The 24,295-nt window shown below is 41.9% G+C and overlaps 1 protein-coding gene across 5 annotated transcripts in view; it reads right to left on the minus strand.

The window, feature by feature from the left end:
- FYN (FYN proto-oncogene, Src family tyrosine kinase) overlaps positions 1-24,295 on the minus strand; it is a 200,090-nt gene that overhangs the window by 135,448 nt on the left and 40,347 nt on the right. For 3 of the 5 annotated variants that reach the window (XM_075923992.2, XM_075923990.2, XM_075923994.2), the window contains exon 2: positions 18,216-18,272. The exons of the other annotated variants lie outside the window; for them this stretch is intronic. The gene's annotated coding sequence lies outside the window, so the exon portion shown is untranslated. The remainder of the gene's footprint in view (positions 1-18,215; positions 18,273-24,295) is intronic. 5 annotated transcript variants of the gene reach the window in all.

Raw genomic sequence — 24,295 nt, forward strand, 5'->3', positions numbered from 1 at the left:
ATCTTGGGATGAAAAAAATCTATGATCTGTCTAATTCAGGAGGGCAGACAACATAAGCATCATGGGTTTTTTAGTCTTAAAGTCTTTGTGGCAATTTGAAGTCTGAACCTACAATCTAATGTAATAACGCTGAAAAACTGAAGAAAGCTTTAAAAGATAGGGCCCATATTTTATATATAGCTATAATAGGACATGATTAAATAATAAATCAACTACCACTTTCAACTTCAAAGGCAGAGTTATTTTCAAGTCAATCTGGTCAAGACAGTACTGGTACTTGAGGTTTAATTCTGTAATGATTATACTGAGTATAAATTGATTAAGAATGCATAGATAGCTACATCTGAATACATTTTTCCCTTTTACTTATAACATCTGATACACTTAAACTTGTCTGCAATGGTTCCTCTTTTATACGTTTTAAAATGAATTAAAAAAAAAGAAAGATTTCTCCTCACCCACTATTTCCAAAAGGCTATTCACTCTAATTGTAAAGTATCAGAGAATACAGAGAACAATAGATATCGGAAGCTTGTTTGTGGGTATGCTATGAACCATTTTATGCAACAGTCATAAATGATAGTTATTTTTATGGTAAGCTAGAACAGTTCAACTGATACTCTAATGGTCCCTATTATAAAGTCACAAGGTGGGGATTGGACAAAACTTTTAGATTCATGAGTATCAATAAAGCCATTGTGATTCTCACACTTTTCATGGACATTCACAGTTGACGCAGACAAAACTAAATACAATGGCAATGGTAACAAATACTATGCAAACATCAATGGGAGTTGGCGTAGTAAAAATACTATGTTTCTTCCATTCTATTCTCACATAAAAAGGTGCAGGAAGAGAATGTTAATCAGAAAAACAACAAGAGATTATGACAATGCAACATCATCTTTTCCTCACTGGATCAGATACTCTTGGTACTTTGCAGAGATGTAAATGTAGATATTTAGACCAAGGACTAATGGGTGTCTTTGGTCCCAAACATACTAGTCCCTGGCTATGTGTGTTGAGTTGCCTTCCCTCCAAGTTCCTACACCATCATTTCTCAACCAGAGCTCCAGAGCCTCTGAGGGGCTGCCAGAAGGTTTCAGGAGTCCACCAAAATAAAGCAGAAAGCAAGCAGGACTAATATTAGATACACTGGGGTCCAGGGCAGAAGCCTAATCCCCACTCAGAGCACTCTTGACAGTTTGGGGCAGCCCTACCAGGCGCAGCACAGTCTGGGGAATTACCAGGAGGACCTGGGGCTGGCAACAGAGGTCTGGCCTGACTCCACATTCACCAGTGGCAGTGGGAAGTGGAGCAACACAGCAGACTGCTCCACTCCACCATCTCTAACCAGATCACTCCGCTCCCCCATGACAGCGAGAAGTGAAGCAACCTGGCTCCAGCCCACTCTGCTCCCTGAGCTTGGAGGAGAGGGCTTCCAGGAAAAGGTGTGGTGGGAAAAGGTGTGTCTGGGGCCTCAAACCCCTCAGACACAGCCCTGACCCCATCACCTGAGGTGGAGGCCCAAGCAACTTAACTACATGCAGTCTTCTGTAGCTGAAGCCTGAGCAACTTAGCTACATAGGGAGTCCTGTGGTAGCAACTGCCTTGCTTGCTACCCCTTAGCACCAGCCCTGGCTTTTAATCTACTGGATATGCAGAAAAACCGTTGTGGCACAGGTGGGCAATGGCATATTTATAATATGTTGCAGATGGGGGGTGGGGAGAAGAGGTTCAGAATGAAAAAGGTTGAACATCCCTATCCTATCTTCTCATCCCTCAAGCCCTGGCGGCATGGTACACTTGTATCCATATCACCACTGGCTTCCCATTATAGCCTGTGTTCTGACACACCTCTGGGGTATATATGGGGGAATTAGAGCAATTAATCTGACTTTATTCCCTGTTTTCACATTTCACAGATGGCTCACGATGAGGCACATTTTTTTTTGTTATTTAGGGTTTTTTGTTGTTGTTGTTTTTTGAAGTGCAGATGGAGTCTGCTATTGAGTGGAACATGCCCCTCATATACCCACTAGGGTTTTCTTTATTGATACAGTTTTGTTCCTGCCCATGTTGCAGAGGAGGAGACAGCAGACACAATGACATGATTTATTTATTCTATAGCCTAATGTTTATCTGTAATAAGTGTTCTGAAGGCAGACTCCCAGCACTGGCTCTGTCATTTATGACAGCTGTCCCTCCCGCCTCAAAACAAAAAGTCAGTGCCAGTTATTCACAGCATTAATTTTTCAAAATTAATGATATTTGTGGCCCAGAGTGAAGCAAAAGAAGAAAGCTATTCCCTTTAAAAAAGTGCATTAAATTCAAACTAATACAACCAGTATGTAACATGGGGGGGAGGGGAGAAGACGGGGAGAGAATTGGACTGAATCATAGCAACTATTTTTTTCATAATCATCATTGTGGACTCTCTTAATAGGCAATTCAATAACCAAAATAAAATTCATGTAGTGTCTTTATTTTCCCCCTTAGCTGGAGCATTTCCACGTACTCTGCCACAGTTTGGCACTGCAGTACTCCATACACTGTCAGTGAGTGTCTATAACAGATCATCTCTGTAATGTTTTTTATTTTACAGTGTATTAATTGTGCTTGCTCTACTGCCTGATTGTAAACTGAATTGGGAAACAACTGTACCTCAATGAATAAAAAGTTTGTTTAACCAAAGCATAGCTGGAGTTGCTTAGCACCGGGGATGAATATACCAATACACCAGCTGATGCATCTCACAAAGATGGCTGTACTACATCTTCTACACTTACTTGTATTGCAAACATAATAAACTACTACTTTGGAAGCCTGCAATTTATCCAAGCAAGATTTTCTCATTAACTCAAAATAAGGTCTTTTAGATTATAGTAGATTTAATTTGTCTATCGACAAAGTTTAAATAAGTCTTAATGCATTTTTCACAGCTCAAGGGTTTTTTTTGGGGTGGGGAGGTGATTTGAGGATCTATATTCTGCATAGACATTCAAAACCATAAACTCTTACTAGTATTTAATATGAAAGTGTAGACATACCACCCCATATATAGCATTAAATGTAAAAAAATGACTCCTGCTGTTTGCCATTTATACTGAAATTTGTATGAAATCTGATGAACAACGTTAATCTCAAGGATTAAATTTCTGCAAATGCCAGACTACTGAAGACATTTTAAACCAACTCTTATGTGCTATTAATGCATTTGACTTTGCCACACTGATTTCATGCTTTTAAATATGTATGTGATAACTATAGCAACCAATTGTGCATATTTTCCCCTCTCCTACAAGTTTTTACATCATTTGTATTTTAGGGCTCATAAATTTAAATCTACTGTGTCAGCAAATTCAAAGTTTCTGCCAGAGTTCTATTTGAATCCAGAAATCATAGTTCTCAATGTCAATGGTTACAAGGAGCAGCCTCTTGAGCAGGGCAAGAACAGATGCTTTATATTAAAGGGCAAAATCTACCAAAAATCTCAAGATATACCAATGTGGAAGTACTGCAGACGCAAGAGGCACAATTCTGCTTTCTACAGATGTTAATGGCAAAAATTCCCCATCGTTTTTATGAGTCAGGCTCAGGAAGTGAATAAGTCACCCTGTGCTCACAGATTTGCTGCCAGTCCCCCACCTTTTTATTACAGAAACATTAATTACAAACATCACATTTAGAAATCACAACCACTTTCTTTCAAGAACTCTATATGAAATATGACAATATAGACAAAACCATAGACTGATATTTTCAAAGGCACAGAGGGCAGTTCAGGCATTTAACTCACAGTTGTTTCTCTGAAAATCTAAATAAAACAGGAACAAGAATATAGACAGACAAGAGGACCCAACTTACACTAATTTTAGATATTTCAAGAAGCCTTCTTTTTACAACTAAGTTGGTTCTGGTTTCTAAGCTACCAGGTAAATTACAGAACCACGAAGTGCAACAGGAGCTGAAAAGGAAGCTCATGGAAGGCACATCAGTGGTAGCTCAATACTTCTTTCCAGTGCAAAAGCACTGGATAGCAATTTAAACTACAGTTAACCATGAGAGTTAACATTTCTTATAAGCACACAGAGGAGGACATTGTTCTTCTATGTAGCTATCTCCTATGGAAGGCTGAAGAGGATGAAATTAGAATTCAGAACAACCTCAACAAAGGAGAATTGGTCAGAAATCAACAAGATGAAATTCAATCAAGAAATTACAGACTATTGCATTTAGGAAGGAAAACAAAAATCAAATGCACAACTACAAAATGAGGACTAACTGGCTAGGTGGTAGTACTGCTGAAAAGGATATGGGGGTTATAGCAAATGACAAATTGAATGAGTGTCAATGTGATGCATCAATGAATAAGATAATATTCTGGGGTGTATTAAAAGAAGTGCTGTATGTAAGGTACAGGAGATTAGGGATGTAAAATTCCATGTAACTGATTAACCAATTAAGCATTATGTTTAATCAGTTAATTGATTAAAGGGTGGCTGGAGCATCTCCCTCCACCCCGTGGGGCACCCAGGCCTGCCATAGTCAGAGGTTCCCTGTGGGGTGCCTGGGTCCACCATGGACAAGGGCTTCTGCAGACAACCGGAGCAGTTCCAGCCCATGTCAGGCAGGGTTTGCTCCAGCCCCCATTGGTTAATGGTTAACCAGAATCAGTAAGCATCACTGGTTATGGGCAATGCTTACCAGTTAACTGGTTAATCTTTCACATCCATATAGAAGATAGTTGTCCAGCTCTACTTGGTATGGGCAAGGCCTCAGCTAGTGATCGATTCTGGGCAATACACTCCAGGAAAGATGTGGATAAACTGGAGAATCCAGAGGAGAGGAACAAACACTTATGACACTTTTCTCATAGATAACAAGGTTTAAGAAATTGGGTAGTTAAGTCTTGAGAAGAGACGTCTGGGGAAGGGACAGACACAACAATTCTCAAATATATTAAGGGTTGCTATACAAAAAAAGAGGATTCAATTGTTCTCCATGTCCACTGAAGGTAAGAGACGCAGCAAACAAGTTTAATGTGCACAGGCACGGCCCTAGACGAGCTGCTGGCAACTGATGCCCTAGGCTAATGCGCAATCGGCGCCCTCACCTCCAAAGCCCTCAACGGCCGTTTATCTTGGCGCCCTAGATGACCGCCTAGTTCGCCTGTATTGACGGGCCGCTACTGAATGTGCAGCAAGGCAAGCAGGTTTTGGTTAGATATTAGGGTAACGAGGTTCTAGAATAGTGCTGGGCAACCTAGACTGGTGAGTGGGATGCATGAGTTACCCTCTTTCGTCTCATTGGTTGTGGTCAAGATGGTCTCCTGGGATAGGCTAGTTTTGCTAACTGCTCTTGCGTATCTAGAATTTGCGGGATGTGCCGACTGAATCATGGTAGCACTCTGATTGGATGTAGAGGGAGTGCACAGCTCTCTCAGTCAATGCTGTGTAGAATCAGCCCACAACTCACTTCACGGGCCCTTGCTTTATATGTATATCACTTTAGTAATACCAGTATGAGAAAAAAAAGCCACAGATGGAAACCAGTAGAATCGGGCAACCCTGCACATATAAACAAAAGGACAACGGTAAACAAAACGTCTTGTGGGCCCCATATAGAACCCTGATGGACTGCTTGGGGCCCTTGGGCCACAGGTTGCCCACTACCATTCTAGAATAAGCTTCAAGGAAGTTTGCAGAATCCCTGCCATTTCTAGGGTATTATGAAACATAGCTTAAATTGAGTCAAGGTTGGCATGGTTATCCCTGGTCATCTGAAGCAACTCCAGAGATGCTGAATAAAAAAAGTAATGTAGAAACACAATGGTACATATAAAATATTTTATCCATATAGCAATCGTAGTAATTGTTATTCAGTATCATATGCTTCCTTAGCCCCTTTTATAAATTTCCACTTCCTCCAAGGCCTAGTCCACCATTTGAAAAAGGATTAGAATGTGAGGATATATTGTTCAATATTACTCTGTGGGCTTATTTTTCTTTTTAAATTCACTCACAAACACTGTAGGTTAAAAATATGTTGGCTTTATTTTTGCCATTGGGCACAGAGGTCAGGTTTACATGTGTTCTTCTTCAGTAGTATATAATTTGAACAGAAATAAATTGTTCAGATGCGAAGAGGCCCATATTTCTTATGCAGACTAAACTTCCATTGAGTTTGGGAGTTTTCCCTGCGTACAGAGTACAGAACGAGGTACAAGATGTCATCAAGCAATTGAATCCCATAGGATATCAGAAGCAGGAACAAAAATAAGTCTATAGAGCCTTGTTTGGATACCACATGGCAGTATTACATAAAAGTATTTGGGGTGCAACTTTTTCATGGGCAGGTTGGAGTGGTTAATATTCAAAAGTCTATTTCAGATTACAGAAATCAGCATAACAGAATGACGCACCTCTGTGTTACACCAGTTTTCTTCCAACATTAGTCCACTAAAGTAGTGGAGTAACACTGATACAGTGTTGAGGTAGGGTCTCCCGTGGCTTGACTAGTTCTGCACTGCACTGCTGTAGTACTAGACCCCACCAATGGGAGGGGTTCGCCCATCAGCATAGGTACTTAAGCTCCCAGAGAAGTGGTGGTAGCTAGATAAATGGAGGAATTCTTCCACTGACTTAGTGCTCTCTACAAAGACACTCAGGGGTGTGGTTATTTTCATATCCCTAAGTGAAACAACTGAGTTTACCTAATTTTCTAAGGTAGACCAGCTCTCTTAGTAGAACTTGGCTAACAGTTAGCTAACACAAGTTCATAATAATACCGGAGACACATGTACCCAGACACACAGAATGGAACACAAAAACATTAACCCAGCCCTGAGTTCAAAGAACAGCTGTCTTTCAGGCTCTCTCCCCCTTCTTGTTTCTGGAGCAGACATATTCTATGGCATTTTCCTGCAGTAGAAGTAGGACCCCAAGTTGCTGCAAATTCCTGGCTTGCCAGGAGCAGAGTAGGTGCTCTACCCTACCACATATTGCTTTTAGTTTTCCTAAAAGCATCTATGGAATCACACTTTAACAAATACAGAAAATAATGAGCCAATATACATGAAAACAAGCAAAATGGCAAATGAAGGTCTATATGCTCAAACACCACACCATAGCAAAGGGATGCAAATCCATAGGACCAGAAAGGGGAGAGGGAAACATTTAAACGTGCTCCCCTCTGAAGATGCTGCCTGCCCCTTGGCTTGTGCAGAAATGCATCATTTTCAGGGCAGGAGCCGTCTCAGCTAGTATGCTCACTCTGGTCCATGGCAAACCTAGGGACAACTTGAAAACATTAATGTTACTCAATGCTGTTAACTCCAAGCCCCTCTGCAGATCTGCAGAGCAACATCAAGAGCTAGTGACCATAGACATCAGTAGTTTCCTTCTTACTGCCTTGGGTGGGGCCATTTGACTAGAGAAGCCCGTCAACAACCCAGAAACAGGCTGTTCAAACTACTGATTAGAGCTAGAACCCAGGAGTCAGAGGCACAGGTCAGAACCAGAGTCAGATGTTATTAACCAAAGCCAAAAAGGTCAAAGCCAAAGTTCAGCACTAAAATCAGAAAACACAAGTCAGAGTCAAGGGCCAGGGCTGGAGTCAAAAGCCAGGAAAGGGGTCAGGGTGGGAGCAAGGCTGACAACAAGGCAGGCACAGAAATAATTGGAACATTACACAGACAGTGATGAGGTGCATGCCTGCTGGTTCCCTCCAGCCAAATTGGGTGGGCCTGCCAATTGGGCATTTCTGCTGTAGTTTATTGGTGTTCATTAATCTGCCTAGACACTGAGATAGCTAGTCCCAGAGCCAGCTGAAGGCCCTCATTCCTGACACTCCATCTGTGGAGCTGGCCTGCATTCATGCTGTTGAGGACCAAGATGTCTGGCCTCTGCTCAATTTTTGGACTGCACAACCTATTTCTTCACCCTTACATTAGCCCTGTGGGCCAAAGTGTGTGAGAGGGAAGTTAAAAGAGTAATAAGAACTTTCTTGGTCCTTGCTTTAATTTTTCCATTGCTTCCATCCATACGCTTCTCCATAGAAAGAAGAAGCTGGGTTTTGTATTCTTCTGGATTGCTGGCAGATTATAATGATTAGCACCAAATCAGTATAGAGATGTAAAATCCCGCTTAATTGGTTAACTAATTAAATGCAATTCACAACCTAATCAGTATCAGTAACTACAAGAGTCAAAGTAGTTTAGGTTTCAAGAGAAACCTGTAGTATTACAAAAAAAATAATTAATTATTCCAGAATACCCTCTGTTCTAAAGATGAATTCATTTTTTATGAAAACTGTTTCAAGTTAAAATGAAAAATATGGCCCTTATTAGGAAATCTTCAAGAAATAGAAATGATTAACAAAGGAAGATGTCAAATATGTGCCCCACATTTCTAATTTAACCTGCATTCAAAGTATAATCAAAGCACCTAACTACAACTGAGTAGCAATTAGATTTATGCATAAATCTAAACATTAAAAATTGCATATGTTGTAATCTGATTGTCATGGATAACCATGCAATACTCAGGCTGCAAAACACTAGTGTCCATCCACTTTCCTCTTCCCCTACAAGTTGTGGGTGGATAAAGATGTTACATTTAAATTAACCAACTAATTGAATAGTTGATGGAATTTGCTTTGACTACTCTATTGGTCGATAAGGGTGCCTCCACCTTTGAAATATAGCAAGAGCCCTATCAGCTCTTGCTACATTTCAAAGGCGGAAGTGCTACCAGGTCCCTGCTGCACCTCTGCCCTCTCCACGGAGACAATGGCACGCACTTCTGCTCCCACCCTTGCTGCCTCTCTCTGACAGAGGCAGCAAGGGCTGGGGAAGCGACTAGTTGAGTCACTAGTCGACTATCCGATAAGTATATACATCCCTATGGTTGAAATGGAAGCAAGCCAGAAGCCATGCTGATCCCCGAGTGCTTGGGGAGGGGAGAAGAATGTGACTTATCACTGGCAAGATCAGCATATATGGCTCTGTTTTAAATCTCTGTAGGAACTCTGAGGATTCCCCGGAACACCCCACAGAACATTGTACCGGCCTGTAGTCTCATCACCTCAAGTTATGACTATCAGATCTCAAACCAAGCAGAATCTGACCTGGTCAGAACTTGAGAATGAGAGTTCCATCACCGGTGCTTCAAGAAGTGATATTGCCAATACACTAACATCCACTTCCCTGAATCAGATGCCAGCCAGGACTTAAGCACAGCGAAAGAGCTGGTAACAGCACCAATCTCAGCTTTCATTAAAGAATACACAAACCTAACTTTTTCCATTGCTAAAATATAGGGTAAAATGACTGCTAGAAAAGAAAGTTGGGTTTCATTTTTCCTAAAAACCTATCGGTGATTTAATCCGTCCCCTACCGCACTACCTTATAACTACCCAGAAGTGACCTTCGAGGTCCGTGAAATCCACAGCTTATGCATCTTCCCAATATTTTTGTCTCCTCAGATAGTGAAGTTACCCAGCCCACAACCAATGTTACCGTGCCTCTCTCTCTGTAAGACAGAAAATAGCCTGCAGTTCAGTGGAATGAATAGAAATAATTGTGGTGAAAGAAATACAAGAGTCTGCTACTGTATTTCCAAGTCTTTAAGACTTCTCCCCTAGAATCATTTTTTAACACTGTCACCTGTGCAGAGGTTCCATCACAAGTAGCTGAGTGCTCCAGCCCCCACAATTAACCATTACGAGTGAGGCTTACCAGTTGATCAGTTACCTATTCACATCCTTAATAGATGTTGATCTAGCGGATAGATATTTAAGAGCAGTCTAGATCAACATCTCAAATTGTGGAGATTCTACAACTTCCCTAGGCAACTTATTCCAGTTCTTAACCATCCTCACAATTAGAAAGTTCATCCTAATGTCCAACCAAAACCACCTTGCTATAATTTAAGCCCATTGCTGCTTGTCCAATCATTAGAGATTAAGGAGAATAACTTTTTTCCCTCATCTTTGTAACACCCTTTTAAGTACTTGAAAGCTGCTCTCATGAACCCCCTCAGTCTTCTATTTTCAAAACTAAACAAACTCAATTATTTGTAGGTCATGTTTTCTAGATCTTTAGTCGTTTGTGTTGCTCTGCTCTGGACTTTCTCCACATCTTTCCTAAAATGTCGTGTACACATACAATACTCCAGTTGGGACCTAACTGGTGCAGAGTAGAGCTGAAGAATTACTTTTTTTATGTCTTGCTCACAACACTCCTGTTAATGCATCCCAGAATCATGTTTGCTTTTTTTGCACTTTTTCCTCACACTGTGGACTCATATTTAGCTTGTGGTCCACTATGACCCCTAGATCCCTTTCTGCAGTACTCCTTCCTAGACAGTCACTTCCCATTCTGTATGTGTGAAACTGAGTCTACTGCTGTTCATTTATCCAATTCTTTAGTGGTCTTTGGGACTGGGGAGTGAGTAAGATGATTCTGTGTGGTTGGGGAGTTGGGAGATTGTAGGTAGTGATGGATAACTGCCAACTTACTGGAAAGGAGTTTGTTTGTTTGTTTGGATAGATGGATAGGTAGATATCTTAGGGTTTTTTTCCTTCCTGAATTAACTGTTTCCTTTCCCTTAATAAAGATTCCTTTGTTTTTAAAGTTTCAGAGAAAGTTTGGTTTTCCCAGATCACTAGGGATGGGGGAATCAGCTAGTTTACTTAATAATCGAAAGGGGGGCCTGGATATAGTGAACCTGTTCCTTTTTATTTCTGTTAGTTACCTGCAGAGTTTATTTTACCCAGTTAAACAGTGGGTGAAATAAAAGATTCCATCAACTGAGGATCATGCAGGTTTCGTTAAGCGAAAGCCCATATTGAATGATACTGACATTTGAATATCCAACAGGACTTTTCCCTCTTTATGGCGATGTGTTTAGTGGCATGATGCAGCACTCTTTTGATCCAGCACAGCAAGAAAGCTGCTTAACCAGGAGCACGACAGTGGCAGACAGATCAGTTCTATTCTTAGATAAGTCTAATAAGTGAGGCAGGCTTATGCTTTACTCAGGGCAAATATTCTAACTTGCTCTTTAACAAGTCACACTGAGTCTTATCCATGTGATAGGTGTATATGAGTCTCCTAATTGGGGTTTCAGATTGGTTCCTGATTTAGCTCCCCCACTCTAACAGCCTTTCTTGAAGACTCCTGCTAAGATTTCAGAAAGTAACAAGTGATTTGGAATACCTGAAATGAGACTCCTCTAAAGGAGCTTGATCGTCACAAAGTGTTGAAAACCACCACCTGAAAATCAGGTCCTTTGGGGGGGCTAGATTGGCCACACAGCGCCACTTTTGAAAATCTTGCCCCCCCCCCACATATTTATATGTCTGCATCTTTCAGTAGTAATCAGTGGTTCACTGTCACATTGGGAGGATGTAGCTGTTGAGGTCCCACAAGAGTCTGTCCGGGCTCTGGCACTACTCAATATTTTCATTAATGACTTGGAAAATGAAGTGGAGACAGTGCTATAAAATTTGTATGACACCAAGCAGAGAGGGGTTGCTTCCCATGGTTCCCCTTGGCTGGAAACTGTGAACTGGAGCCAATGGGAGCTGTGAGGCTCCATGGCTACAGACCCTTTAGGTAAACAAAGTGGCACGGGCCTGCTAGCAGCTTACCCAAAGCAGGCCCATGACCTAAATTGAGAAACGCTGTTCTAGGATATAATATATGAGAAATAAGGTCAGGGATCTAAAAGGTTAACTGGTGAACATCACCCTAAACAGGTGATACTTGCCGGTTCCAGGTAACCTGTGGGGGGCTGGAGCAGCTGCTGTGGGCAGGGGTCTGCTCTAGTCCCGCAGGGTGCCCACCAGGGACAGAAACTGCTCTCATCCAGAACAGTCCACAGCAGTCTGGGTGCCCCATAGGCAGGAGGTGCGCTGCTGTTTAGAGTATCCTCTGTGTGTGGGGAACTGGCAGCAGCCCCAAGCCTGGATCCCGCATTAGTCGGTTAACTGTTTAAACATTAGATTAACCTAACATTTAACCGGTTTACTGATTAGTGAGGATTTTACATTCATACAATCTAGATGGTCCTTGGTCCTGCTGTGGGGGCAGGGGACTGGGCATGATGACCTCTCAAGGTCCCTTCCAGTTCTAGTGTTCTGTGATTCTGAGAATACTTTAAGTATCTCTGTACGTCTGTCTCCCATCCCAAGGGAACTACTTGTCCTAGTCCTACCTGGATGTGCCACCCACTACCCAGCCCAGCTTCATGAGTCAGCTTAGTAAGAAGTCACAGGAGCATTTAGTACCTTTGAGCAGAGTCTGTTTGCAAGTGAACTCTTTGCAACAAGGTAGAGTGCTCTCTCCTCACAGAGGTCCTACCTCCCAAAAATGCAACTTCATGTATAGTTATGCGCGGAAGTTACACTAAAGGAATTGTGAGTGATACGCAAGTCAGGTTCTCTACAGCAACACTCTTCCATTTTCCTCCTCAGAAGGAATACAGAACTCTTTCCCTCTGCAGCTACTGGCCATACTTACACAGCAAAGAGAAACTACCAGAATCATCATAGGAAAGGAGAAAGCTACAATTGGAAAATCACGAGGCTACTCTAGAAATAATTCTAATGAGATGCTGACAGATTCTTGCTTAAACGCCATTTTTGTTAGAGTGAGTGGGCAAAACAGATGGAAAATTTAGTGAAAAGTGTCAGAATGAAAGCCATGGAGGCAGATGCCCTTCCATGTACATACAAAACAAATAAAGCACAGGCAATGGCAACAGAAGTCTACGCACTCTGAATTAACCTGTATCTAGGATTGAATGGACAGCGCCACTTCAGCAATGAGCTGGGAGTAGGGTTACCAGATTTTATAGGGACAGGTCCAGTATTCAGGGCCGTCTTTTACAGTAAACTTCCAATAATCCAGCACCTTTAGGATCCAGGGGGGGGCGGATTATCAGATATGCCGGACTATCAGAAGGGGGGGGGCTATGAGGGGTCTGGGATGGGGTGGGGGGAAGCTACCCCAGACCCCCTCATAGCACCCCTTCCGATAGTCCGGCTCTGCCCCAGGAGTCCCTGATTCAGCCGCTGCTGGTCAGTTTCAGCAGCAGCTGAATCAGGATGTCTGCAGCAGAGCAGCTGGGGTGCTGCCGGGTTGGTCCCGCAGCGCCACTCCTCGGCGCTACTGGACCAACCCAGCAGCACCCCAGCTTCTCTGCTCCAGGTGTCCCCAAGTCAGCCGCTGCTGAAACTGATCAGGGGCTGATTCCAAGAAGCTGGGGCAGAGCAGCTTTGCCTCGGGCTTCCTGGAGTCAGCCGCTGGTCAATTTCAGCAGCGGCTGAATCGGGGACAGCTGGGGTGCTGCCGGGTTGGTCCCGCAGTCCCGAGGGGCAACGCTATGGGACCTACCTGGCAGCACTCTAGCTGTTCTGCCCCCAGCTTCCCCGATGCAGCCACTGGTCAGTTTTAGCAGCGACTGAATAGGGGAAGCTGGGGGCAGAGCAGCTCCAATGGTCCGGCTGGCCGGAGCACTTCCAGGTTCCTGATGGTGCCGGAGCATCAGGAGTGCCGGACCATCAGGAGTTTTACTGTACATAGGCATCTATCACCTCCCAAACTTTGTCCCAATTTTTTCCACAATTTCTAGGTCACCCTATCTGGGATCAATTGGTTTAGTGGAATTGGTATCAACCACGATTTAGCTGTAAGTGCCGACAAGGGCAAATCATGTTCAGTACTAGTTCTGCTAAGCCAACTGCTGAAAAGGTATCATTTCCAGCACTGATAGGACCAAAGTTTCCATGCTGATCTAATCTTCAATGTCTGTTAAAACTGCCAACAAGAATGGTAATCAGTGCCAATTGTGGGTGTGTTTCTGTGACATCTGTCCACCCAAAGAGGGAAGCCTCAGGTAACATTCTGAACAGTCCAGGAAATAGCACCTTCTACTATCAGTAATACACAAAACCTTCACATTTAACTTAAATTTACTATCAAATTATCTTGTTAAAATTTTTATACATCTTCCTTATAATGTTTTAAAGAACATTAGGTTTCATGTGGAAGACATATTTCTTTGAAAATAAACTACTTGAAACCAAGTGATAGACACCATCAGTTTTGTACTTGTATTCTCTTTACTGAGTTTCCATTTACCGATAAACTTGGTAAAGCCTTATAGAATAACCAAGTTGGAAACTCTTCTTGCATAATGAAGGAAGGCTAAAGGTAAACAATAAGAATGGCCATTTTGGGTCAGACCAAATGTCCATCTAGCTTAGTATCTTGTGTTTTGACAGCAGCTGATGCCAGGTGCCCCAGAGGGACTGATCAGAACAGGTAATAAAGTGATTACATCCCTTGCTGACCACGACCAACCTCTGGCAAACAGAGGCTGGGGGAACCATCCATATACATCCTGGCTAACAGCCACTGATATATGTATGCACTGTAAAAAAAAATATAGTATTTTGAAATTCACCTCACACAGGTCCACTCAATCAATCCTACTTCTTGCCTGCAGCCGTGACCTGACCCTCAGCCTCCCAGCTGGCTCTCCCCTCTTGCTGGCCTCTGCTGCCCTGGTGGGCAACCCTACCACCTTTGTTTGCCCAGCTCCTGCTGTAGCTCCCTGCAGCACTGCTGCCCTTCTGGGCAGCCCCGCTACCATGCATGGGCTCCCATTGCCCTGCCAGCCTGCAGAGTTCCCAGGTACTAGCTCTCCACCCGGACTCTCTGGTCCTGGAACATCCGCAGTCCAGAAGGACCAGAGTCTCACAGTTTAGCCAGTTTCAGCCTGTACTTCCATACAGAATTCCACCAATTATTCATTGATAATAAAAACAAGGAGTAGTCCTGTGACCCTTAGAGACTAACAAAAATACACATATATAATACAGGTTGGACTTCACTGGTCCAGCACCTTTGGGACCTGAGCGGTCCAGAATGAGGAAATCTGCCAGACCAGCGCAGGTTCCCTGCCACCAGCCCCCGCCCCGCCCCTCTCTGCTGCCGGCTCCTTTGGCCCTGCTGCTGGCCAGGACACACAGCTGCTCTGGCCCCTCTACCATAGCTGCTGCTCCAGCGCCACCGCTGGCACAACAGCTCGCAGCCCTGGCCTTGATGCCGCGGCACCAGTCCCACTGCTGGCCGGCCTCCAGAGTCAGACGGGCTTGCCCTGCTGGGCTGCTGCAGCACTATCCCCTCTGTCGGGCCAGTATGCAGCCCCGCTCAGGCAGCCATGGCACAACCCCGCTGCTAGGCCTGCACATATGGGCTCCCTTGGCCCCAGCTAGGTTGTCGGGCTGCCTCTGCAATACTGTTGCCGAGCTGCTGAGGCCCTGGTCCCACCACTACCAGCCTTGCTGTGCACAGGGCTCTCATCAGTTGGCACTCTTGCCCCAAGGCACTCTCATTCAGCAACATCCAATGTCTTGCCAGACCACGGATGTTGCTGAATGAGAGAGTCCCAGTTTAGGGAGGTGCAACCTGTATCATGAGCTTTTGTGGGCAAAATACACTTCTTCAGATGAGATGATCTTAGACAGCCTTGTCTGACTCAGAACTTTATAATTACATTATTAAAAAAAAGTACTGATGTATTAATATCTTTATTCACAGAGCTGTGGTAAAGCAGTGTATTTACACAGTCAAGTGACTTTACAATAAATTTAGAAACCGATTTCTCATCTGAGTCACCTACATTGTTTTGTGAAGTGCGGGTATCAAAGATCATGAACCTCAGATTTTGTGGGTTACTTGAAGTCTGCTTACTGGAAAACAGATGTCTAGATACGAACTCATGATTTCCCAAAGCTATTTAATGTTTACTAGAATGGTAAGGGATTAAGAAAATATGGGTTTTCCTGATAGAAAGCAGCCGAGGAAAATAGAGAAACAAATACAACAACTAACTTTGACTAAATGGGAATAATCAATTTACAAGTTTTGTAAATTAAGCCTTTGCAAAATTGGTTTCAATTATTAGTTTCTCTCTCTCCCCCCGCTCCCATCCATGGGGTTCAAACCTGCATTGTATTTTAGCAAACTCCCATTGCCTTTTGAGTCCCGTCCCCCAAAAAGGTTTTACTACAGGAGTGGACCTTAGTATAAAACAAGCAGTAAACTGGATTATGTATATCTCATGCAAACATTGCTCTGAAGAAATAAAACATGTCAGACATCAAAAAGCACAGTGAAAATAGTATAGTAAAATCAAATTCTAGATTAAAAAAAAATCACTCAAGTCTGTTCTAGAGTTTCCCAAGCTGCAGACAGATTTTTCTCTCTTGATAATTGTATCAAATTTCCACAGGAAAGGAACTGCCCATCTGCAGCTGAGCTCTTTCAAAAAACACACCCAAAGATTTCACTTCAAATCTATTCTTCAGCAGCCTGTGATGTCACTGCATATGCAGGTGCTAACATTCTAGACAAAGAGCAGTTAACTGTTCATGTAAAAGTACAAACTCCCAAATTAAATCAGACTGCAAATAGCTGTGTGTACTTTCTATACATGCTGCTTTTAAAGAACTGCTGAGGGAAAGAATTATGACACCATGCTGCTTTGAGAAATTCTGCTCTGAAGGCCTGATCCAAAACCCAATGAAGCCAAACTGAAATCTTTCCACTAATTTAAATAAGCTTTTAGATCAAGCCCCAAATTTCTATAATTTCTAAAAAACTTATAACAGAATGGCAAAAAATCCAGAGTAGGCTCTTCACTAAAACTGGTGGTTTAATATGCTGTCTTGCATTTTCCAATTACTTAAAATAAGCAGCTATGGCTTTATGCTTCAGCACCTAAAGGCTACGTCTAGACCGGCCCCTAATTCCGGAAAAGTCATGCAAAGCAGGTAAGTCAGAATAGGGAAATCCGCGGGGGATTTAAATATGCCCCGCGGGATTTAAATAAACATGGCCGCCGCTTTTTTTCCCGGCTTGGGGGAAAGCCGGAAAAAAGCATCTAGACTGGCGCAATCCTCCTTGAAAGTAGGAATAAGAGAGCCTCCGGAAAAGGGCTTAATTCCGGAGGATCGCGCCAGTCTAGACGCTTTTTTCCGGCTTTTCCCGAAGCCGGGAAAAAAGCGGCGGACATGTTTATTTAAATCCCGCGGGGGATATTTAAATCCCCCACGGATTTCCCTATTCTGACTTACCTGCTTTGCATGACTTTTCCAGAATTAGAGGCCAGTCTAGACGTAGCCAAAACTGTCATAAATGTTTCTAGCCAAATGTGAACTTTGTGTCACTGATGAAATCTTCCTTAATCTTCAGGGAGTTCCTCTGCTTTACATGAAGACATACACAGTTCTTTCACCTCTAAACATGACTGACTACATACATTCCTGAACGTAACATCATCTCCCCTTAAGGCAGGGGTGTCCAAACTTTTTTCAAAGAGGGCCAGATTTGATGAAGTGAACATGCGTGAGGGCCTACCATTTTGCCTGACATTCTTTGAACCATTAAAATTAAATGCAAATTAACTATTTTATGCAAAGTTTATTGCAAACAGCATACTTTTCATTTCGTCACATGGATGACAAATCTAAACAGGTGTTAAATCACTCTGCCTTTCATATCTGAAGGCCAGATGAAAAAAAAATCCAAGAAGCTGAAATATATGTCAGGAACGTTGTAAAGTACATTACATGTTATTGGTAATAAAGGTTGTCTGTCAACTTTTAAGTTCAAAAAAGATGAACAGGAACATAACACCAAGTATACATGTTGTGTCCAAATATATTTATAACTGATTTAGACCAACTGACATTAACTGAGATTTTACAATGTATTCATCTCAATACATATGGATTCGTTGGGGGCCATAAAAGATAGATATTGCCAAATTACCTGTGGGGCCGTATTAAACCGGAACACGGGCTGCAATTTGCCCGCGGTCCGGACTTTGGACATGCCTTAAGGGGTCACCCAATTTTTAGCTTCAGTATGCAGAGAAGTATGCAGACACAAGGGACTCCTTGCATTCCTCCCACAAACTCCGTGTGCGCCACCCTCCCATCCCTCTGTATTTTCAGGGGCTACCTGCAACCATGCCAAGGTCTCTGTCTCATATGTGCATGAATCTATTCTCTTCCTTCCCTTCTCTCACCCAACTTAGTATTCTATTTGGGAGACACATCATTAGAGTGTCAGCATGTTGGGAGTCCAGAGGAAGATGAAACAGGGGTATCGAGTATTAGTAGAAAGGCTATTTTACCTCTATATTTGGCTCCAGTGCGACTGCTGCTGAAATATTACTTCCAGTTCTGGGGGCCTACAATTCAAGAAAGATGTCAATAAATGAGAGAGAATTTGCAGGAGAGCTGCAAATTAAGTCAAGAGCAGATAAATTTTGAAAAAAAGAGACATCATTGGAGAACATTGGCTGCTCTGAGTTAAACTCTTAATTTATGTTACAGTGTGAGGGCTTCTAATGTTAGAAAATTTTTACTCTCTGGGGTATTCATTTAAGTACATGCTTGCAACATCTGCCATGGGTCATAACTTCTTAGCATTAACTCCTGTGATAAAGTGACTCCGTTTCTCTTTTGCTGTAATCACAAACTAAGCAGAACTCAATGGTGTGTTTATCAGTCAGTTTTTTTTTCAACTTTTAACAGTTATTTATTTATAGCACATATCCTAAAATGGATTTCTCAATTGAAGGCAACTGAAAGAGGATGAAAATTAATGTACTAAAACTGACAAAAGAAGTGTCAAAAGGTTAAATTACTCTTTATTTTGCCTCATATTAATTTAGTCAAATTTACACATCAAATTATATACTCATTAACTACTTGGAATTCAGTTAAGTTTCACTGTACAATCATTGAACATCTCTTTTCAGTTTAAAGAAAATCCACATCATCTCAGACACACACACTAGAAGCCTTTAAAAACTGAACTCAAGACACAAAACACATATCCTATTGAAACTGTTTACAATCCCACTTCTCGAACTAATAAAAGAGACTACCCAGACAGTGTACAACAGAAAGAAGTTTCAAAACACGTGGCTTAATTAGTGCAAGAATTACAATTTACAACATTTTTCATATAAATAGTATGGCATTTCTAGTGTAATTACCTAAAAAGAGGAAGCAATTCAAATATATCTGCTAGAGACTATTTTATGTAATAGTCTTTGATTTTGGAAAAAATCTGAATGGTCATGTTGCATAAATTAGGGCCAATTCTGTAATCATGCTGACTAGGGAAATCACATTAAGTAAAAGGAGATTTGCCTGTAGGCGGCCTGCAAGGATCAGGCCTTTATTAGTGAAATCCTGGAAAATGAAGATTACATGCCAACATTATTCTGAACAGAAAACTGATGGTCAAATTTAATTATGAAAAGTCCTCCTGGGTTTTGCGTAATGAAATCTTTCAAAGCTTCTACTGACTAGTGCAGATGCCAACATACTTTTTAATTGAATTTAGCCTTAAACATCATGTATAGCTATTGTTAGTACAGATGTTAGATATCGTATTTTAGTAATTGTGTAGCTGCAACATTTTTTAGAGGTTACACAGTTACTAAAATACTCTCTGGGGGTGAAGCTGGCAGCCAGTGCGCTCCTGGCCCCACTTCCACTGACACAGAGGCAGCAGTGCAGGGTGGCAACAGCCCCTGTCTGTAGGAGGCCCCAGCTCCCCAAAGACACAGGCTGCTTCAGCATCCCACAACCTTAACACAAAAAGCCCAAGCTTGTCCGCCCCCGCCTCTGTGTGAGGCAGCAAGGGGGGGGGGGGGGAGAGGGAAGAGACAGGCAGTACCGCAAAGTCAGCATGCATGGAGAGCCGGTTGAAAAGCTGGTTCCTCGCACGTATGGGTTCATTCTCTCCTGCCCCACCCCTCATGCTGCTGCCTCTCTATCAGGGGAAGCAGTATGGAAAAAGGGGGTTCTGCAAAAGCCGGTATGCATGGGGAGCCGGCTTGAAAGCTGGTTTCCTATGTGTTCCAGTTTCCTCCTGCCCCCCTCATACTCTGTACTGCTGCCTCTCTATCAGAGGCAGGAGTTCAGGAAGGGGACAAGACAGGTGGCTCCACAGGATCTAGGTCTCAGGGGAAACCTGCTTAAAAGCCAGCTCTCCCTGAGCACCAGCTGCTGCCTACCCCCTGTGATGCTGCCTCTGTGGGAGGCAGCTGGGGGTGGGGGAAGGCAGCTCTGTGGGAACCAGCACGCATGGGGAGGCAGCTTAAAAGCAGGCTCCCCACAGGCATGAGTACTGGCTCCCACCCCCACTTACTGCATCTGATACAAAGGCAGCAAGGAGGTGAGGTTGCGTGTAATCATTTGGATTAACTGATAAGACTAGGTTTACCAGTTAATTGTTTAAATGGCTATACGCTAACATCTGCTAGTAGTACTGAAAAGAGCACTTAAATGAATCCTTAATTTATACTAAATATATTTAAGAAAATAAATGTTATTGCTGCTTGCTTGTGGCTGATGTCATACCCATGTCAATAACATCCCTAGTATGCTGACAGTTTTTCTTTGCTTCATTTGTAAATTTGAGTTGACAGTAACAAGACAGCACACTTCAGATCCACTAATGCACTTCTAGGTTATTCTTAACTACGACTCTACCCTGCACTTTTTAAGCACTACTCAACTGTACTGTAATCACCCAGAGATGTGCTTATTGTCTTTTATGCACACTGAGGTACAAGTTATGATCCTGAGCTGCTACCCCATAATTACATGTCCTAAAAGAGTTACAGTGTAAATATATGAAGCAAAAAACAGGACTATGTAGCACTTTAAAGACTAACAAGGTGGTTTATTAGGTGATGAGCTTTCGTGGGCCAGACCCACTTCCTCAGATCAAATAGTGGAAGAAAATTGCACGACTATATATACCAAAGGATACAATCAAAAAAATGAACACGTATGAAAAGGACAAATCAAATTTCAGAATAGAAGGGGGATGAGGAAGGGAGGTAAATGTCTGTGAGCTAATGATATTAGAGATGATAACTGGGGAAGCTATCTTTGTAATGGGTAAGATAATTAATGCCTTTGTTTAGACCTAGGTGTAAAGTGTCGAATTTAAGCATGAATGACAGTTCAGAGGATTCTCTTTCAAGTCTGGTGTTAAAATGTCTTTGAAGCAGGATGCAGGTAATCAAGTCGTTGAGTCAATGCCCTTTCTGGTTGTGAAAGTCGGAATAAGCACTTGAAAGTAGGAATAAGGGATCCTCCGGAAAAGGGCTTATTTTCCGGAGAATCGCGTCTACACTGGCGCTTTTCTCCGGCAAAAACCCCGAGCCGGAAAAAAGCGGCAGCCATGTAAATGCAAATGCCGCGGGGGATATTTAAATCCCCGCGGATTTGCAATTCCGAAGTGTCTCATTAGCATCCTTTTTCCGGAAAGGGATGCCAATGTAGACACAGCCCATGTGTTTTGATGTAAGTGGAATTACATTTTCCGATGAAATATTGTTCTATAGACAGACAATCCCTGCCTTGAATGTGAAAAAAAATCTAGTTTAAGATAAGATGTAACAAATGAGAATGGATGAGAGAATTATAGTTTAACAATTACACAGATCACATAGGTATGTAATTTGATGGTCCTGCCCATCTACACTGGGCCAAGTTTTGGAAAAATCTCCTCGTTCGGAAGAGCCCTTCTTTCTCATGGAAGGAGGAAGACAGGGCTTCTGAAAAAGTGCATCTGCTCCTCCGCAAAAGAACCCCAAAACAAAATGTAAGAGCAGACATTCCCTGGATGCCCCGTAGTCTAGATGTAGTGAAATAGTACACTGATAGAGTTCTTCCCCACCACCTACATGTTTCTCCCGAAAACACAGAAGCAAAACCAAAACCATTTTCCATGTACTTCAGTAAAATAGTGAAAATTTGGAGGGGAAGTTAGGGAGCCGATAATTCCTGGATAAATTTGTATGAGGTCCATAAAACCTAAGCACTAGAAGTCAGGTTAGAAAGTAAAAAAAATGTATGATCATAGTACTGTCTGTATGATTACAGACTCTGGAGCTGGTGAAATACATACATAGCACAAGTACAGTTTTGTCATTTTATCAACCAACTCTCAAACTGCTAAAAATATTTTTAAATGCCATCCATAAAAATTACAGAGTACTGTTATTTTTGCCCTGTAATTATTTGTAAAGCTATATAAGTTTCTCTCTGAAAAGTGTTTTTGAAGTTTTGGCCACAATCTTTGTTTATAGGACTACAGGAATTAAAACCATTGTATCCAAGCAAGATCATTTTTGGAAGCACTTGGCTTGCTTCTCAATTGTGTATCCAATGATTCTGTGATTGATCTGAGACAGGTTATTTCCTCTTAGCACCACACTGTTTTTAGAAGCATTTTGAAATCAGAGGAGTTTCTATTCTCCCAGTTATGAACATATTTGCATTTTAAACCTCTTGCAGCATAACAGACTGATCTACTATCCTAAGTTCCATCTCTGCAGATCAGACAGTTTGATTCTATTTTCAGTTTCACTCCTGAAACCACAGTGAATCCATGGAGCTCCACCAGTGCATGCAAACAAAGGAAGCAAAAGATAAGAACTAATGATGGCCCAGATGATGCTTCCCTATGAAAAAGTCTGCACAAGGGAACAGAATTAAGAAAAAAATATGTAGCCACAGAACCACAGAAATGGTTTTAGGCCAGAGTGGAAGAAGTAGGGGCTGTATCCAACTAACCTATGTCTCAGAGGTAGTGGTGTTCGTGTGTGGTACCTTAAAGACAAACAATTTTATTATGGCATAAGCTTTTGTAAATTGTAAATCACTTCATCAGATGCATAAAGTGAAAGGAAAAGAAAAATAGTAGGGATAAAGAGATGGGAATGTTACATCAGAGTTAATTCAATCAGGACAGATGCGGATAAGAAGGCGAGAATATCTAAAGTGAAAAATTAGATATGTTAATGAGCAAGTTGTTCCCTATCCAAACCCATTCTGATGGTGGCAAATTTGCAAGTGAACTCCACCTCAGCAGCTTCACTTTATAACTTGTTTTTGAAGTTTTTTTTTTTGCTTGAGTGTAGTAACTTTCAAGTCTGTTTCTAATTGTCTAGGGAAGTTAAAATATTCTCTCACTGGTTTTTGTATGTTACCATTCTTGATGTCTGATTTGTGTTCATTTATTGTTGAGCAGAAATAGCTCCATTTGTCAAATATACATGGAAGAGGTGCACTGCTGGCACATGACAGTATACATCACATTAGTATATGCGCGGGTGAACGAGCTTTTGATGGCATGGCTGATGTGGTTGCTTTGGAGCTAGGACTTGAAATCTGATGTCAGGTGGAAGGAGAAGATTACCTTTGTGCCAGGAACATGCCTGTCATTTTCTAACTTGTGTCTCCTTAATCTTGCAAATTTAATGATTCAGAAACTGCACTAAAGTATTTACTTGACTATAAGGCAAAAGCCAATAGTGAATGCTCTTTTAGTGAAACTCCATTTCAAAGGCAAAACAAACCTCTTACCTTGCCCATTGTTTCTCAGTACCTTTCCACTTTAGTTTTAAGGGAATGGGGTGTGATCTGGGGTGGAAAAAAAGGGCAGAAGTAGGATTCCTGGGATTATATTTCCACTTCAACCTTTGATCATAAAAGGAGTTACTGCACATCTTCCTGCTTCAATAAATTGGGTATACTATCTACATCACAGAAGCACTTAAAGGCTTAAGTGAATGTTCTTGGAAGGCTTTGAGATTCTGAAATGAAGTGTGAACACTGAAATAGTTGTAAGTATTTGTACTAAAGTTTAAATGCTATATGTACAGTTTTAAACCACACTTCAAAACATTCTGGCTTCAATTCATTAGGGATTCAAACTATTTGCACAAAATGTATTATGCAATATTGCACAGCATCTTTGTTTCCATTTGAAAAGGCATATTCTCACCTTCTTGCACAAGAGAATTACACAGTAAGCTTCATTTGCCATTAATGGAAGTAGCTGTAAAATCCTTAATGAGATTAAGGACCTATACATATTTTGTGCTTTTAGTGAAGCAGGTTCAAGGAGCAAGAATTTTCAGTCACATGCACACATATTTGCATATTTCCCCATAGTTTTATCTTAAGTACATTTAACCCTCTTTAACTAGTGTAAACACTTTTCCAGGAGTCTATAGCTCAGTCATTGATGCATTCTTATTATTTTTCAGTTTGAAAGAAAAATAATGGAAACACAGCCAACATTTCAAAGTCTTGCATACTACTTTTTAAACCAGGGTCACCTGAACAAATACGAAACACCACCCAAACCCAAGTCCCTACCCAGTTTGGCAGATGG

The sequence above is a fragment of the Pelodiscus sinensis genome, chromosome 3 (genome assembly GCF_052426305.1).
Source record: "Pelodiscus sinensis isolate ZL-2025 chromosome 3, ASM5242630v1, whole genome shotgun sequence".
NCBI classification, from domain to species: domain Eukaryota; kingdom Metazoa; phylum Chordata; order Testudines; family Trionychidae; genus Pelodiscus; species Pelodiscus sinensis.